The sequence below is a fragment of the Spermophilus citellus genome (assembly GCF_964194105.1).
Source record: "Spermophilus citellus genome assembly, chromosome: 5".
In the NCBI taxonomy this organism is placed as follows: Eukaryota; Metazoa; Chordata; class Mammalia; order Rodentia; family Sciuridae; genus Spermophilus; species Spermophilus citellus.
Genome location: NC_138186.1, coordinates 72,508,394 through 72,523,824, shown reverse-complemented (window position 1 = coordinate 72,523,824; position 15,431 = coordinate 72,508,394). Strand labels below are relative to the sequence as shown.

The following is a 15,431-nucleotide window of genomic DNA, read 5'->3' as shown; positions in this document are numbered from 1 at the left end:
TTAAAAGAGGTGGAAGTATAACCAGGACCGTTGTCCGTTTTTAACTGTTTTGGAACGCCCACAGTGGCAAAATTTTGTAAGCAATGAGCTATAACATCTTTAGTTTTTTCTCCGGCATGAAGGGAGCCCATCAAAAATCCGGAAGAGGTATCAACTGTAACATGTAAATATTTTAATTTTCCAAATTCTGGCAAGTGTGTGACGTCCATCTGCCAAATATGGTTAGGTATCAGTCCTCTAGGATTGACTCCAAGATTAACTTGTGGTAAAAATGTCACACAATTTTGACATTGTTTTATTATATGTCTGGCTTGTTCTTTAGTTATTTTAAAACGTTTTTGTAAAGTATTAGCATTGACATGGAACCTTTTATGAAAATTTATAGCTTCTTTTATTGTGGAGAAAATATGTATGTCATGTGTAGATTTATCTGCTAGTTCATTGCCCATACTAAGGGCTCCAGGCAATCCTGTATGTGCCCTGATATGACCTATGAAGAATGGATCTTTTCGGTCCCAGATTAGACTTTGTATAGTGGAAAACAAAGAGAAAACAGTAGAAGAAGGTGAGATCCTACCAGCATCTTCAAGGGATACTATAGCATTAACTACATACTGACTATCAGAAAATAAATTAAATACAGAATCTTTAAACATCATAAAAGCTTGTAATACTGCATTAAGCTCTACCTTTTGAGCTGATTGTTTGGGTACTAAAAATGTAAAAGTTTGATCAGGAGTAACTACTGCTGCTGTACCATTGTTTGACCCATCAGTGAATATATTTGGAGCATTTATGATAGGGGTTTTTCTTGTCATTTTTGGAAAAACTACAGGATGTTTAGACCAAAAAGACAACAAAGGATTAGATGGTAAGTGGTTATCAAATGAAACACTAGTTTTACACATGATTATTGCCCAAGTATTTAACTCATTAGCTAACTCATCAATTTGATCCATAGTATATGGAGTGATAATTTTATTGGGAGAAATCCCAAATACTCCCTTAGCTGCTTTTATTCCTTTGAGTATTAATTGTCCTACAGCCTCAGGATATCTAGTAAGAATAGTGTTAGGAGAATAAGATAAATGTATCCACAATAATGGACCTTCCTGCCAAAATACTCCTGTAGGAATATTTTTTGTTGGTAGTACAATAAATAATAAAGGCAAACTTATATCAATTCTATCCAAATGTATATTTTCCATATACGTTTCAATGATTTTTAATGTTTTTCTTGCTTCAGGCGTTAACATGCGGGGTGAATTTGGATCTGATGGACCTTTTAGAATATCAAATAAAGGTCCTAACTCTCCTGTTGGTATGCCTAGATAAGGCCTTATCCAATTTATGTCTCCCAATAATTTTTGAAAGTCATTAAGTGATTTGAGTTGATCTACTCGTATTTGAATTTTTGGTGGACGGACCATGGTTGAGGATAATAGAACTCCTAAATAATTAATTGGAAGATTTAATTGTACTTTATCTATTGTTATCTCTAGATTATAATTTTTCAATAAGTTTGTAAGTGTGGCATAACATTTTAGCAATGTGTTTTTATCTTTATGTGCCAATAACACATCATCCATATAGTGAAATATTTGTAGTTCAGGATTTTGGTTTCTAAGTGGCTGGATTGCTTTATTAACATAAATTTGACACATAGTTGGGCTGTTAGCCATCCCTTGAGGGAGTACTTTCCATTCATATCTCTGATCAGGACCTTCATGATTCAGTGCAGGGATAGTAAATGCAAAATGTGGACTATCCTCGGGATGAATTGGAATTGAAAAGAAACAATCTTTAATATCTATAGCTAAAACATGCCAGGTTTTTGGTAAAGCAGACAATTGAGGAATCCCTGATTGAGCAGGTCCCATAATAACCATCTCATTATTAATGGCTCTTAAATCTTGTAATAATCTCCATTTACCAGATTTCTTTTTAATGACAAAAATGGGAGTATTATGGGGGGATACGGAAGGTTGTATATGTCCTTCCGCTAATTGTTGTCTGACCAAGTCATGGGCTACTTGTATCTTTTCTTTAGTCAGGGGCCACTGAGGAACCCACACTGGTCTTTCTGATTTCCAAGTAATTTTGATTGTCTCAGTGGCCCTTTCTGAAAACCCAATTCATGTCTATTTATTTCTTGATCTATTTGAATAGGTGCTGTCATACCTTGTTCTTGTTCTCTTAATCTTTTTTCTTTCCTAAAGCCTTGTTTAGCCCTAGTAGTGGGCGCGTTAGGATTGATGTTATTTGTTAATGTCAATCTTAATTGATCTAGGACATCTCGTCCCCATAAATTTACAGGAAGATGATCCAATACATAGGGCTGTATAGTTCCTTCACATCCTTCAGGATCCCTCCAATCTAATACCATAGCACTTCTATGGGGATTTGTTGCCACTCCTAGGCCTCGAAGCGTTTGAGTGGCTTGTTGTAATGGCCAATGTTTTGGCCATTTTTGACGAGATATTATGCTGAGGTCAGCACCTGTGTCCAGCAGCCCATTAAAGTCATGTCCTTGAATATTTAATTTTAGCATTGGGCGAGAATCTAAATTTAAAGACAGCATAGCCCAATCTACACCTGTGGAGCCTAATCCCTTGGAACCTCTTTCTACATTACAACTGGAAAATTTATCATGCAGGCTGGGTATTATTAATAACTGTGCTATTCTATCTCCTGGTGAAATTACTGATATACCTCTTGGAGAACTAGCTATAATTTTTATTTCACCCTCATAATCGGGATCAATTACCCCAGGACTTATCATAAGTCCTTTTAGTGTAGAAGAACTGCGTCCCAATAATAAGCCTACTGTTCCCTGGGGAAGAGGTCCTTTTACTCCTGTGGGAATGATTTGAATTTCCATCTCTGGGGTTAGTACTGCTCTGGCAGAGGCGCAGATGTCCAGCCCTGCGCTCCCTCTAGTTTGTCTGATGAGGGATTTAATGGATAATGCGTTCTGGGCACTACCTTGATGGTGCTGTTGGGTTCCTCCATTGCCCCATATATTTGTGGTTTTGGGCCCCGGGGCATTGGGCCCTCTAGTCCGTTTTTTGGCAATGGAGCTTGATACCTTTCTCCACAATATCGTGGGTAAACACTTGGTCCTTGTCCGTTTTTTGATAACGGAATACCCTCTATGGTGGTTTGAGAACGGCATTCATTAGCCCAATGTTTCCCTCTATGGCATCGTGGGCAAATACCCGGTATTCTATTCCTTTGATATCCAGCTTTGTTAAACCCTCCTCTTACGGGGCAACTCCTTTTAAAATGTCCTGTTTGATTACAATTATAGCATGTTTTTGGCCTGGCATCTAAAGCCTGTTGTACTGCTGCTAAGACTTGCCCTTGTTCATTAATGTCTCTACATAATTTAATATATGTGTTTAAATCTTCATGTTTCCATGGTCTAATGACCTCTCTGCAGCAACGATTTGTTTGGTCATAAGCCAGTTGTTTTATAAATGGCATTACCTGTTCTGTATTACCAAATATCCTAGAGGCTGACTGAATAAGTTTATCTACAAATTTAGCGTAAGGTTCATTAGTTCCTTGTATTACCTTAGATAATTGACCTTGTAAGTCTCCATGCCCCTGTAAAGTTTTCCATGCCCTAACTGCATCTACAGCAATTTGTGCGTATACACCAGGGTCATATTCAATTTGCTGTCTTTGACCCTCATATGGTCCCTTTCCCAATAGCATGTCCATATTTCTTTGAGGATAACCAGCTTCTGCATTTCGCCTAGCTGTCTCCATGCAAAATTCCTCATTGGCAACCTTCCATAACAAATATTGTCCTCCGTTTAGCACAGATCGACACATGTTAGCCCAATCTGTTGGTGTCATGTCCAAGTTGGTAACAGATTCGACCATGCTTATTGTGAAGGGAGCTTGCGGCCCATAGGTCGTTACAGCCTCCTTTAATTGCTTTATTGTTTTGAAATCTAAAGCACGGTGAATTCGTTGCCCTCCTGCCTGCTCAAGTACAGGGCATGCTAATCTTTGGGGTCCTGTCTCAGAATTCCGTCCATCAACTACGGGAGTTGAGGGCCGCTCAGCGGTAGATGGAGCTGTTGGTTGAGTTACGCCCTCTGGTGATAGAACGGAGTTGGTAGCAACCTCCTGTTGTAATTCTCCACCTGATGGCTGCTTTTCCTCTAAGCTTGCTTTTTTTAAATTCTCCTCTGTCTGACTAGCTTGAGAGACCTTCTCTTTTGCTTGACCTAGCGTTTTTTCTACCATAGTCTGGACCTCTAACAATTTACTTAGCAGTTTTTCGGTTTGTTTTTTACTGGATTCTAATCTACTATAAAGGTAACGTAACCCAATAAGATAGGATAAAACAAAGCCGAAACAGAATGAAACAAAAACGGAACAGACAATGGTTGTATCAATTTTCTCTTTCTCAGGGCCGAATAACTTCAAACCTTGAGCCAACCATTTTTCCCAGTTCGCCTGAGAAAATTCTAGGGCTAGGGAGCTTGAAATAAAAACAAAATAAATCAAAACAAGAACACATTGTTTTTCTAAATGTTCACCCATTCTGTCGCCTTCCCTCAGGGGCGAGCAGTTTTACTCACCTCTAAGTTTCAGGCGTTCCCCGTCCGGGCCGCCAAATGCCGCAGTCTTGGCTGGGCACAGAATCACGAGCCACTCAAGCAGGAACAAAACTTTATTTTGAAAAAGCCGCCAACACTCTCAGCGCCAGCAAGCAAAAAACCGGTCCTCCCACGCGGGCGTCTAACCGAAACCGCCGTCTCCCGGAACCCGGGGTCCCCCGGACCTCCCCCGGAATTTCCTCCTACTATCCTTCCCCAACCAATGGGAACTCTCCATGAGTCCCCGTAACATGAGTCCAGTAGTAGGCCAAGGTGAACAGCAGGAGCCCAATTTGCATATGAATGTAAATCTTAGCATAATAATACCTCAGTGGCTAGCTGGCTTTACAACCAAAGGTGCCATACATCATATATTTTGCTTGTGGCTCCTAGCATAGATGCCCTTCAATAGACGAATGGATAAAAAAAAAATGTGGCATTTATACACAATGGAGTATTACTCTGCATTAAAAAATGACAAAATCATAGAATTTGGAGGGAAATGGATGGCATTAGAGCAGATTATGCTAAGTGAAGCTAGCCAATCCCTAAAAAACAAATGCCAAATGTCTTCTTTGATATAAGGAGAGTAACTAAGAACAGAGTAGGGAAGAAGAGCATGAGAAGATGACTAACATTAAACAGGGATGAGAGGTGGGAGGGACAGGGAGAGAGAAGGGAAATTGCTTGGAAATGGAAGGAGACCCTTAGGGTTATACAAAATTACATACAAGAGGAAGTGAGGGGAAAGGGGAAAATAATACAAGGGGGAGAAATGAATTACAGTAGAGGGGGTAGAGAGAGAAGAGGGGAGGGGAGGGGAGGGGAGGGGGGATAGTAGAGGATAGGAAAGGCAGCAGAATACAACAGACATGAGTATGTCAATATGTAAATCAGTGGAAGTGTAACTGATGTGACTCTGCAATCTGTATACGGGGTAAAAATGGGAGTTCATAACCCACTTGAATCAAAGTGTAAAATATGATATATCAAGAACTATGTAATGTTTTGAACAACCAATAAAAAAAAATTCTGTTGCTAGAACCAATGATTGTTTGGGGCCAGTATGTGACAAAATGAGAATGGTAAGAACCATGTGGTATAGAAATGCAAATCAGAGTAAGGTTGGGAAGGACTGATTTTTTATTCTGAGAGAACAACCTTCCGCAACTTTTTCTTTTCTTTTCTTTTCTTTTTTTTTAAAGAGAGAGTGTGAGAGAGAGAGGGAGAGAGAGAGAGATAGAATATTTTTTAATATTTTATTTTTTAGCTTTTGGCTGACACAACATCTTTGATTGTATGTGGTGCTGAGGATTGAACCCGGGCCGCATGCATGCCAGGTGAGCGTGCTACCGCTTGAGCCACATCTCCAGCCCGAACTTTTTCTATTAAAATTCCTTCTTTTTATGAAATGGCATAGTAAGAAAATTTTCTTTATTTATTTTTTAATTTGGAAATGCTATGTTGGTCAATCAAATTCTTTAGTTTACAAAATTCGAGTAATACTCATCCAAGAAATACACATTAAAGCCCTGAATATAATCAAGCATTTTTATGTGGTAAATTATAGTTTATAAAAGACTTTCATGTTCAAGATCTCATTGGAACCATACCCTTTCCCATGCCTGAACACATAGACACACACACACTCGGGCAGGGAGAGAATTATCCTGGTCATAGGGCTACTAAATACCAAGCAAGAATAAGAACTCAGACCTGACTAAATTCTCTGTACACAGAGAGGAGTAGTACATGCTATATATTCACACACCACCCCAGAACCAGTACCATCACCACCATCACCACTCCCACCATCACCATTACCACCTCCACCCCATTATACCCCTGTGTACACACACACACACACACACACACACACACATTTACTTGAATTTGTAGTTCAATATAATAGCTCCAAGACCACAAGATTCAGTCTATCCTCTCCCTATTCTTTTGATAATTCATTTATTTTGCTCCTTTCTCCAACATTGAGAACCCTGGCTTTGTTATCCACAAGCCTTCTTTTTCTGTAAGGTTTTTGTTGTTGTTGTTGTTGTTGTTTTCTGGCACTGGAGATGGAATCCTGGGACACTCAACCACTGAGCCACTTCTTAATTAGTTTGTTCCAGCCTATAACATACACCAAGTAGATTCGGAATTGCCATTCCACGGAGACCTGGCGACCTGGCGACCTGGCGACCTGGCGACCTGGCGTGCCTCGTCCATCTTGGAGAGGGCAGGCTGTATAAGTGCAGGGTGTGAGCACAGATGCTCACCCAGATCCTTCAGCGGGCGCTGTGGAGGAGTTAGGGCCTGGACGGCCTTCAACAAACAGGGACCATCCTCTCGGGCGGAGCTGCAGGCTGAGGCTCCTTGCTGGGAAGGGACCCCGCTCCTGCTCAGTGGCGGGAGTCCGGCGACTCGGGCCGGCGCCTTCCTCGACGTGCTTGGGCGGACCGCGGCAGAGGTCACGCTCCTCCAGAGAGTCGGCCGCGGCCCAGAGGGCGCGTCTATGGAACATTATCTTGGCTTTTCATCTTAGAAGCGAATCATTAAGCAGAGACCAGATTCAGTGGGTGAGCGCGTGTTTTGGACACTGGACTGGTTGAGCCCACCTCTATTTTAAAAATACCTCAGAGGAACCTGGAACTCGTGATAGACTTTCTGTCCTACAAGCTTTCCCAGAAAGGAGACAGCTGGAGCCAGCTTGGCCGTGAGCAAGAGAACCGCGTTCAAGCCCCAGAAAGGGCTGAATCAGAAGCGGGGGCCCAGCAGTGCCACCCACGGCCACCCATCCCGGCATCAGGGGGACAGTCCCATGGCGAGTGGAGCCGCTGGCCCTAACAGGAGTTTGGATGCCCCAGACGTGGTCCCCCTGGTAGCCGTGAAGCCAGCGCTGAGGCAGGCAGGCGACAACTTTGAAGGGCGGTACCGGCCGGCATTCCCTGACCTGACAGCAGAGCTCCGCCTCGCCCCAGAGACAGCACATCACACTTTTGAACAGGTAATGGACGAACTCTTCCGGGATGAGGTAAGCTGGGGTCGCATTGTGGCCTTTTTCTCCTTGGGAGGAGCACTGTGCTTGGAAAGCAGAGACAAGGAGATGCAGGTGTTGGTGTGTCAGATCGCAAGTTGGATGGCCACTTACCTGAATGATCACCTAGATACTTGGATCCAGGACCACGGCGGCTGGAACACTTTTGTGGAACGCCATGTGAATAATGTGGCAGTGAATAGCTGGATGCGCCAGGAGAGCTTCAACTGTTATTTCCTGATGGGCATGACTGTGGCTGGCGTGGTTCTGCTGGGCTGGCTGTTCAGTCGGAAGTGACCAGACCCTGACCACCCACTCACCCTCCCACCTTGCCCCACCACATCCCTCTGTCCAGCCACCATTGCCCCAGGAGAACCATTCATTACATACATCTACGCCCACCATCCTTCATTGCTTTGGACCCAAGACCTGGTTTCCTGCAGTTAGTTTTCTAGAACTACTACACTTCTTTGACAGCCACCTTCCCGAATATCTCAGTTATCTTGGCATCAAAGTCTACAATATTTTCCCAAAATCTGTCCCATGAAGACTGAAAGGGTGGTTTTTGAACCTCTTCCCCAGAAAAAGACTAGATTGCCTTTGTTTTAATGTTTGTAGCCTCAGAGTTGATTATCATTACCCATTCCTCTCTGGACCTGGGCCCCTATTCCTTCTATCTCTACCCACCAAGAACCATTTAGAGGCCACTTTTGGCTAATTAGGAATTCAGGCTGCTTGGGATAAAGAAGCCAGGATCAGGACTTCCTCCTCCACTACTGGCCTGGACAAAGTCCCCACTCCTAGTGTGAATGTTTTCCAGAGGCCTCTGCGTAGAGTCTAGTCCCATCTTGGAGAGAGGGCAATATAGTTTCGGGAAGTACCCCATGCAAAAGCTAGCATGGTCCTTGCAGTTTAGCACCACCCTAGTCCCTTCATCTCCTTTTTCCTGGCTCCCAGGACCATGACCGAGTGACCACCTGGGCCCAAGACTGTTGCCCCAGATCTATTTATGGCCTCAGGTAAGCTGGGGTTGCATTGTGGCCTTTTTCTTCTTTGGAGGAGCATGGAAAGCATGGACAAGGAGATGCAGGTATTGGTGAGTCAGATCAAAAGTTGGATGGCCACTTAACCTGAATGATTACCTAGAGACTTGGATCCAGGACCACAGCTGCTGAGACACTTTTGTGAAACACCATGGAAATAATGTGGCAGTGAATAGATGGACTCACTTCCTGCAAGATCATCATGTGGCATCATTGTGTTGGGTGGCTGCCCATCAGGTACAGGGATTCAGGGACCTCACCCCAGAGTTAAAGGGGAGATATAGGGAGCAGCAGTAGGAACTCTGGGGTCTTCCCTACCTCAGGAAGGAATGGCAGGAAAGAGACCTTGGTGCACAGGACAGTGGATGCGGGGCCAATTGGAAGGGCCTGTCTTGCCTGATCAGGTAGATATTTCCCCTCTGTCCAGCCTGAGCATCAGGGCTGCCAAGGTCAAAGTGACCTGGCCAAGACCCCTTCAGGCCTCCCTCAGCTACAGCCTTGTTCTGTTTCATCCCTGAGGGTCTCAGCACAGCACTGGCCACTCCAGGCTCTCTGCTGTACATTTTCCTGCCCGTGGTCCCTGACCCCCAGCGGCATGTCGTGCAAAAAAAGTTAATATTAGGAGCTGAGGTATAGCTCATTGTTAGTTTATTACTACCTAGAATACATGCAGCCCTGGGTCGAATCCCAAACACAAAAATTTATAAAATGATAAATCATGCAATGTGAACGCTACTATCATTGTATTTGGCATAAAACTTGCCAAAGTCAGTAATAGGGTCTTGAAAGTTAAGAGTAGTTTAAACATTTAAACATTATTTCTGTAGTTTACTATTTCAAACTTAATTTTTCCTTCAGAATTTGTAAAACTGAGCTGGGGTTATAGCTCAGCATAACACCGCTTGCCTCACATGTGAGGCACTGGGTTTGATCCTCAGCATTACATAAAAATAAATAAGATAAATATATTGTATCCATCTTTAAAGAAAAATACTTTCCTTTTAAAAAGAATTTGTAAAAGCAAATGGTGAGCTTTTTAATCTTCGTAGGATTTGGATGATGTTAGATTTTTGTACTCTGTGTTGAAATTAGTGCTTATTGGAAAAAAAATAAAATCTTAAAAATTTTGGTCCTGTAGACAAAACTAATGGGAGGTACTGTGGGGCCCAGAGGGAAGTCTTTGGGTCACTGGGGTCCACTGGGGTCACGACATAAAAGGAGATTGATTGTTCGAACTTGGTCTCTTCCTGTTTCTCTCTTGCTCTGTTTCCTGGCTTATGAGATGGTTTGTTCCACCCCGAACTCCCACTATGATGTGTTACCTCATCAGAAATCCAAAGCAAAGGGCCATTTGAACATGGACTGGAAACTCCATGGTGATCTGAAATAAATATTTCTTCCTCATTAAAAAAAAAAAGAATTTCCATTCCACACACAAGCTTACTAATTTATAAGAAGTAGTTACAACAAATAGTTTGTGTTTGTATACAGTTTTCTTGGCATACAGTTCTATTTATGTACATTTCTATTTGCATACAGTTATTATTGTCTTTTGTAGAACATGCAGTGAAAATACTGTTTTCCAAAGTTCCATAGACTAATTCTTTTGTTTTCCATATGCTTCACTGGGGTTGTTATTCATCTTTAGTAATGGTTTGTTAATATTTGTTTCTTATTTGTTAATATCAGTTTCCCAATTCAGAGAATGTGTAAAATATTGGTGCAACTCTAAAATAGTCACAGAAGTGTCACTACCTCCCATCTCTCCTATCCTGTTCCCATTCCTTCGTTCTTTCCAACCAAATTTAGAAGTTATATTAATCTGGGTTTTGAGTAGGAGGATGGTTTTGCTCTTAAATGTACTGGAAAACCAAGGAATAGATGGCTGCATGAGTGAACAGGATGAGGCATTCAATTTTGTAAATGAGTTATCAAGTTTGAATGCCTGCTCATGTGGAGATGAGCACAAGAAAATTAGTAATCTAGACTGGGCACTCAGGAGAAATTTAAAACAAGGAGAGGCTCTCTATAGAACCTGGAAAATGCGTATTTTATTCTATTATCCTATGCATTTTCTTTATATTGTCATAAAACCAGTCAGTTCATTAAGAACAAAGGTAAAGAATTTTATATATATATATATATATATATATATATATATATATATATATATATATATAATTATATATAGGAGCTGGGGGTGTGGGTCAGTGGCAGAGCACATGCCTAGCATGTATGAGGCATTGGCTTCAATCCTTAGCACTGCATAAAAATAAATAAATAAATGCTTTTTTTACAAAATTGTATTTATATATTTATATCTCTGTACATTTGTTCAACTATTTCTTTGGATTGAAATGGCCGATTCAAAGAATGTGTTCATTGGGCATTTTTATATATTCTGCCAAATTTTCTTCCAGAAAGAGTAAGTTATTAAAATTATTGTATTGTTGATTTTACAAAATGTTTTAATATTCATATTTTATCCACAGTCTTTATTTTTGTGTTGTTTTTTGGTTGAAATTGGTTTGAATATGAAAAAGTAAGATTGGATAAATGAGAGGAGAAGGAGGATGGAGCTAGAGATTTATTTTTAACCTATAGATTTTGATATCATTTTTTTTAAAAGAGAGAGTGAGAGAGGGAGAGAGAGAGAGAGAGTTTTAATATTTATTTTTTAGTTATTGGCGGACACAACATCTTTGTCTGTATGTGGTGCTGAGAATCGAACCCGGGCCGCACGCATGCCAGGCAAGCGCGCTACCGCTTGAGCCACATCCCCAGCCCTTGATATCATTTTAACTAGCTACAATTAAACTATGTGCATGTATGCTTCAGGTAATTAAAACAAACAAAAACCTTTAAAAACTGACCACTGGGATAGGGTTGTGGCTCAGTGGCAGAGCGCTTGCCCAACTTGTGTAAGGCACTGGGTTCAATCCTCAGCACCACATAGAAAAATAAATAAGTAAAATAAGGGTGTTGTGTCCATCTACAAGATAAATAGATAGATAGATATAGTTAGATAGATAAAATAAAACCTGAATATTTGGGCTGGGTTCCAAGGCCCTAGGTTTAATTCCCAGCATCAAAAATAAGTTTTGTTTTTTTTTTAAAAAAAACAGACTCCATCTTTAACTTTTTTTTAATATTTATTTTTTAGTTGTAGTTGGACACAATACCTTTACTTTGTTTATTTATTTATTTATTTTAATGTGGTGCTGAGGATTGAACCCAGGACCTCGCAGGTGCTAGGCAAGCACTCTACCGCAGAGCCACAATCTCAGCCCTCCATCTTTAACTTTTAACAAAACATTTTAACACTATGATTAATAGCTTTTAGGGCTGAACAGCATCCAAGCATGGTTGCCAAAAGCGAAACTCAAAAGACCAAACTTGGCGACATTGCAGTCCAGTGCAGCTGGCTTGTCTTATCTGACATCCAATCAGCGGACTGATCCACCAACTTTATAACCCCCATTAACTGAAATATTCTCCCAAATAGAACCCTTACTTTGGAATTCACCTCCCCCTCTATCTTCAGGCTTTTCTTCTCCTCGGAAAAGTTAACCGTGTCCATTGTCCGTCTTAGTGAACCAAACTATGATGGTTCTGTTGAGCAGGGACACTTCACAATAGGGGGTAACAGCATCATGTATCCTCCAAACAAGCACACTTCTGAGGGCAAGAAGGTGCTTAGTGATGATAATGGGATAACAAGGGCAAACCACAGCCACCTCTTCAAAGTAGATTGAATAATCACCCTACTTAAAAGGCTTTTGACTACTCTTATTTTAGGGGTTATTTTTTTAATTTTTTCAATATTATCAAACACTAGGTTCTGTAGGAGTCAGGAAAAAAAACATATTGCCCATGATCTGGGCCCTTGAAAAGTTTCCCAGAAAACAGGACCAACCAGTGGCAATACAAGATAATAGGGAAACATCAAGAAGACCAAATATAACAAATAACATCAAAGATTGCTTTCTTCATGTTTACAAATATATCACATTGTTAATCTCTTTTTCTTTGGAAGACTCAAGTAAAATTAAACATTATTATGTTAATTTTAGAGTTGAGGCTGAAAATATTGTAGAACGACCTAAAAAACGCAGAGCTAGTAAAAGGCTGAGATGAAACTAAAACTCTAACTTAACATTATGTTAACCCTCAGTATCTGCCTCCTATACATGAAGAGGTACCTCTTCTGTTACAACAGATGTTCAAAATAAAGTTGATCTTTTAAATTATAACTGGTATGAAGAGACAGATTTTGAGATTGAGACTAGAGAAGGCTTAGATACCAAAATCAGAAGTATAACTGTATTTATGTGGGTGTGTCTTCTATTCTGTACTATTGGTCTATATCTCTATTTTTGGTGCCAATACCTCATACTAGACAAAGCTGCCAAAAAATATACATTGGAGAAAAGATAGCCTCTTCAACAAATCGTTCTGGAAGAACCAGAAATCCATATGGAGCAAAATGAAACGAAACCCCTATCTCTCACCATGCACACAACTTAACTCAAAGTGGAGCCAGGACCTGGGAATTAGACCACAGACCTAGGCCCGAATCTGTATCCTATCAGATTAGGCCCCAACTTCCTTAACAAGATTCCTAAAGTGCAAGAAATAAAATATAAAATTAATAAATGGGATGGACTCAAACTAAAAAGCTTCTCAAAAAAGAAACAGTCAATGAGGTGAACAGAGAGCCTACATTTGGGGAGCAAATTTTTGCCATATGCACATCAGAGAGAGGACTAATCTTCAGGATATATAAAGAACTCAAAAAACTTAACACCAAAAAAAACAACCCAATAAATAAATGGGCTAAGGAGCTGAACAGACACTTCTCAGAAGAAGATAAACATTCAATCAACAAATATATGAAAAAATGTTCAACATCTCTAGTAATTAGAGAAATGCAAATCAAAACTACTCTAAGATTTCATCTCATGCCAGTCAGATTGGCAGTTATCAAGAATATAAACAACAATAAGGGTTGGTGACACTGCAAATTGGTGCAACCATCTGGAAAGCAGTATGGAGATTCCTTAGGAAACTTAGAATGGAACCACCATTTGACCCAGCTATCCCCCTCCTCTATCTATACCCAGAGGACTTAAAATCAGCATACTATAGTAATGCAGCCACATCAATGTTCATAGCAGCTCAATTCACAATAGCTAGACTGTGGAAGCACCTAGAAGCCCTTCAATAGATGAATGGATAAAGAAATTGTGGTATATATGCACAATGGAATATTACTCAGCATTAAAAGAGAATAAAATTATGGCATTTGCAAGTAAACAGAGTTGGAAAATATCATGCTAAGTGAAGTAAGCCAATCCCAAAAAACCAAAGGCCAAATGTTCTCTCTAATAAATGAATGCTGAGCCATAGTGTGCATGGGAAAAATGGAAGAACTTAGATTGAGCAAAGGGGAGAGAGGGTGGGGCTGGTGCATGAGGACAGGAGAATGGTGGAATGAGATGGACACCATTACCCTAGGTACATGTATGACTATACATATGGTGTGACACTACATTGTGTACAACCAGAGAAATGAAAAATTGTGCTGCAGTTGTGTACAATGAATCAAAATGCATTTTGCTGTCATATATACCTAATTAAAATAAATAAATAATTTTTTTAAAAAAAAGTAGAGATGAGACAGGAAGTCAGCAAGAAGGTATGTAGCTATATGTCCATATAACACAAATTACCAGGCATCAGAGATGAGAAGAAAGGAAACTTCCAAAAGAGGCAATAATCTGGGCAAAGACATGTCAAACTGTTATTGAGTGTCACTCAGAGCAGGACTGTATCACAGATGATATATCAGATAATGAGATCTGTGTAAACTATATTTGAGGGCAATGTGTTGAGACTATAAAATAAGAATCAAAATGGAAGTGGAATAGAATAAGAACAATGCCAATAATGGGGGAGAAGAAAGCAAAACACACAATGACAGTGAGACAAGTAAGAATGTTAGAAAAGAAGACTCCAAATATTTGTGTTCAAGAGATGTTGATAGGGCTGGGGGTATAGCTCAGTGGTAGAGCACTTGCCTAACATGTGTGAGGCACTAGGTTCAATCTTCAGCACCACATTAAAAATAATTAATTAATTAATTAAAGGTAAAAAAATCCATTTTTTTTAAAAAAGAGATGTTGATAAGTATAAGAAATGTGGAGGTAAATTAGGAAACTTGTTAACAATTACAGTAAAAAAAGTGTATTAGTGAGCTCAGGTAAAGTGTCACGGGCTGTGTGATTTAAGCAACAGAAGTGTATTTCTTCACCATTTTGTAGGCTAGAGTTCCCAAAGCGAGAGAGGGATGGTTTCTTTTGAGGCCTCTCTCCTTGGATCATAGATGGCCATTTTCTCTGTGTCTTCACAGGGTCTTCCCTCTCTGGGTATCATAATGTCTTCTCATTAAAGAAAGCCAGTCATATTTGACTAGGGCCCATCCATCTGACCTCATTTTATTTTAATTATCTCTTTAAAAATTTTATCTCCAAGTACAGGCACATTCTGAGGTACCAGGTATTAGAATTCAACATATATAAATTCTTTTTTTTTTCTGGTGCTGGGGATTGAACCTTGTGTCTTATACAGGTTAGGCAAGCACTCTACCAACTGAGCTATTTCCCCAGCCCAAGAATACAACGTATGAATTCTATTCAGTCTATAACAAAAAGGGAATAGGATGGAGGATTATTTCAA

At 40.3% G+C, this 15,431-nt stretch overlaps 1 protein-coding gene and 1 pseudogene across 2 annotated transcripts in view; one reads left to right on the top strand and one right to left on the bottom strand.

The window, feature by feature from the left end:
- PRIM2 (DNA primase subunit 2) overlaps nt 1–6,779 on the bottom strand; it is a 321,229-nt gene extending 314,450 nt beyond the window's left edge. The window contains exon 1 of the mRNA XM_081296592.1: nt 6,504–6,779. The gene's annotated coding sequence lies outside the window, so the exon portion shown is untranslated. The remainder of the gene's footprint in view (nt 1–6,503) is intronic.
- The window catches only part of LOC308649426 (bcl-2-like protein 1), a 51,500-nt pseudogene extending 41,520 nt beyond the window's left edge, over nt 1–9,980 (top strand). The window contains exons 2-3 of the transcript in view: nt 6,736–7,120; nt 7,198–9,980. The product of the transcript in view is annotated as a bcl-2-like protein 1 (transcript). The remainder of the gene's footprint in view (nt 1–6,735; nt 7,121–7,197) is intronic.
- The last annotated feature ends 5,451 nt before the right edge of the window (nt 9,981–15,431 follow it).